Here is a 3770-nt window from a genome sequence, read left to right as displayed (position 1 = left end):
ATAGATAGATAGATAGATAGATAGATAGATAGATAGATAGATAGATAGATAGATAGATAGATAGATCGATCTCTACATACACTATGTACTCACAATGGAAGGGATACGTTAGAATACCACAAAATAGAAAAAATAGCTGCAATTGTAATGATTATTTTAATTTTTCATTTAATTTTAATTTTTAAAATTGTATTTATCTGATCACTCGTTTTTGTCGACAAAATTACATTGTTTACTTTTTTTTACAATTCAGTCTACAACTATAAAAATCTAATATTTTAGATTTTACAGAGCAATGAAACATAACATTTGAAAAACTGGAATTAACAAAAGTGACTAGCATTGGAGCAGAGTAGAAGTAGACAGCAGCACGTTTTGTCTGACGGTAGTGAATGTAACTTTCCATCCCCCGCCTCCTTCTCCTCTTAGCGGTCCATCGGCGCAGGCTCACGACAAAGTCCCCTCCGGATCCAAGACCAGCTCCTGCTCAGCCTCCACACCGGCCCCAGCTCCTGCCGCTTCCTCGGCCGCGACCCCGACACCGCTCCCTGCTCCCGCACCGGCCACGGCGACCTCGGCCCGGGCCACGTCTCTGACCCCTGCGTCCACGGCTCCGGCTGCACCGACGCCCTCGGCTCCGGCCCCGACGGCCAGCTCCTTCCCCCCATCCCCGAACTGCCGCATCCGAGAGGTGCACTGTGGCAGCCAGGTGAGGTTGGTCGTAATCGCCATCCGGGACATCACCAAGGGGGAGGAGATCACCGTGGACTACAGCCTGACAGAGTGGGGAGACAACTTGGTCAGTGCCTTTTAAAGAAAGACCCATACACGACACACAGGTTTCTGCTTCAACACTTCACAGTCTGAACCCCAAACGGTTTATTGCCTCGTACGTTTGAACATAAAAGGAATTTGGTTTGAGTGCAATAGTATAAGACATCATTTAAGACAAAAAATTATGAAAATGTACAGTAAAATATGACAAACAAACAAATTAAGAGTATAAAACAAGTCGGTTGTTAAAAGTGTCAAGTGTATATGTCAGTGAAGAGTTGAGCATGAATGTGTAATTGTCTGTCGCTGACCATCTTTGACACAATTTACACATTTATTCCCTCTTTAGTTAACCCCCCCCCCCATATGAAATTGGTGTCTTGCATTTGTATTATTCTTGCTGATAAATTATAAGATTAATATAGACAACCTGACTGATTTCCAGTGCAGCCAGAGTGTACAGAAGTCTGACAAAATATTGTCAGCGATCAAAAAAACCAAACAACAAATGTCTACGACTATAAGTTTCATAGCAAGGCCGTCATGCAGGTGTCAACAGTCACTCCACCAACAGACCAGAACACCATGCAGCCACAGGACATGCACGCTCTCCCCTACTGGTTCATTTCCTAGTTGAATTTGTTTAACCTGGATTTTAACCCTAACCTGATATAAACATTGTCCCTGGCCACTTGGTCCTCACAAGTATAGAAATACATTTTACACAGCGGGCACGTCTCTGATGACTTCAGATAGGCAGCCATATGTGTTTTCACACACTGTTGATCAGTTTCACACAATCACTGTCTGGCACGCATGCACGCACGCACGCACGCACGCAGAAACCATGGTGATGGTTGAGCTCCAGTTCCTCTCTACCTATAGTGCTTTAGTAACAGTAACCATGGTTATTGCATCACATCTGTTCCTTTAAATGGATCTCATTAGATCGGATCAATTATGCTCAACTCAATGATGATACCAGAATCTGTTTAAGGAAGCGAAATTAACAAAATTGAGGGACAAGTGCGAAAAAACAAAAAAACAACTGGTCCCACTTGTTTTGTGTTTTTTTTCATCGCAACAGTAGTTTTTAAAAGCCTTAAATTTGGCTGAGATAAAGTTTTAAAACAGCTTTATTTTTTTAGGTTAATTAATATTATTGGCTGACTGGTTTGTTCTGTACTTTGTGTTCCAGCCTGATCATCTTACTTATGAGTAGTTGAGTGTTTTTAGAGAATATCTCCTGTCCTTCTTTTGTTTGGCTTGTTAGTGGGACATTTGGAGTCCTAATCAGCCTCGGGGGCGTCCTCCTGACTCTCTTGAGTGGCAGCTGAGGCTGATTGTGATGGCAAACACTAAATGAGCAGCGTGCCCGGCCATTTGTTAACGGCTGCTTTTTGTCGCCGCAGGGTTTCCGTGGTACCGTGTCCCCAGCACAACACGAGTGTAACTCCGACACAGAGAATAACAACAATGTCAAAAAGGTAAGAGAAAGAACACCACCTTTTCCCTGAAGCTGCCTTCAGGTGACAAGACGTTTTCTCTCCTACTCAAAGCGCAGCGCAGGAATACACCATCAGGAAGTGGTGACATCACATACAACTACTCTCTCATTGGTTGCAATGACGTCAAGGCTAGTTGGTCGTCACCGCTCTCCCCATAGAAAAAACATGGCACAGTGGCTTAAAAGCACAGTTCGACCGAAAAAAGTCAAGTTTTATTATTTTAAGAAGTGACAACTTGGTAATTGTCAGATCTAAGCTACCCACTGTGCACCGCCTGCTCTCTAAATGGCAGACAGACACAGCTAGCGACTAGCTGGTGAACATAGTGGAGCCTTTAGCAGCTGAAGAGTCGGCAGAAACCAAAAGCAGAGCCGAAGGAGAGTGAATATGACTCCAAATAAATGATATTGTTGCTAGCTGCTGGATGTTTAAACAGGCAACTGTTTGCCAACTAGTTCACAATATCAACTTAAAATAAGATAATCCTGTAGTGTCGTCGTTGTTGTTGTTTATGCTGCCCCCAAGTGGCCATAATATGCATTAATTTCAGTTTAAAGACAATTTTACTCCGAATTCATCTTTTGACTTCTTTGGAAACATGGACCTCATGGAAAAACATTTGGATTCCCATCTTAACTTTCTTCTACTTGCATGAGTGTGCCATGTCACATTCAGCAAACGCTTCAGATAACTATGTAAATGACCAGCATAAACATGACCAATGCCACCCAACAACCCTAATTAACGTCCCAATAATACCATATAAGGCTTTCTGCCCCATATGGCTTATCTTATCTTAACAGGAATAAGTCCTGCTTTCAAGTACATAAAGGAAAGTCTATAATTTGTAACAGCGACAGCAGCAGAGTTAAGGCCAAGGAATCGGGACAAATAACGAATGCTGTTAATGTTGCGTAAGGGGTTCAAATTAAATAAACCGTTTGAGGTGTTATACAATCACATCAACAGACAATTTAAATAAATGGTGAAATCGTAAAGCTATATGACTAAATTTAGAATTATATTAGCATTTAATTTGAGTTGCAGGGTGAAACATAATTATGATGTGTAATAACTGTAATGTCCCGTGACTCCTACGACAGATCTGGACTACTCGTAAATTGTGTTTGTCTTCAGAGAAAATTCAAAAAGAAAGAGAAATTTGGTGAATGCATACAAGCAACTTAAGAAGGAGTTGGTTTGTGCGAGTGGTCTGTGCGTGAGGCCGATTGTGGCGTCTGCTGTCCGTCCGCCTCCTGGTCTGGTCCACTTGTGTGCGGACTATTCGCCGCGATGCTCACCTTTTGCTTATTGCCGTAAAACGCAACGACCCTCCTCACTGTGTGCCTCGTTAGACCGGTGAAAGTTTAACACGTCCGTGCAGACATGTCAGTAACAACATTTTTAAATGCACTGACATGGTGGGGGGTTGGTTTCAACAGAGTCAGGGACAACTGTTGTTTAGGAGAAACACCTCTGGGCTGCTGG

The 3770-nt window shown here is 42.7% G+C and overlaps 1 long non-coding RNA gene across 1 annotated transcript; it reads left to right on the top strand.

The window, feature by feature from the left end:
* Positions 1–89: 89 nt before the first annotated feature.
* LOC116379654 (uncharacterized) lies at positions 90–3006 on the top strand. The gene is made up of 2 exons (XR_004212447.1): positions 90–799; positions 2187–3006. It is a non-coding gene; the product is annotated as an uncharacterized LOC116379654 (long non-coding RNA).
* The last annotated feature ends 764 nt before the right edge of the window (positions 3007–3770 follow it).

The sequence above is a fragment of the Anarrhichthys ocellatus genome, unplaced genomic scaffold, assembly GCF_004355925.1.
Source record: "Anarrhichthys ocellatus isolate YVR2014 unplaced genomic scaffold, GSC_Weel_1.0 scaffold4842, whole genome shotgun sequence".
Taxonomy (NCBI): Eukaryota; Metazoa; Chordata; class Actinopteri; order Perciformes; family Anarhichadidae; genus Anarrhichthys; species Anarrhichthys ocellatus.
Note: the sequence above shows the minus strand (reverse complement) of the source record. Positions and strands in the feature narration are given on the sequence as shown.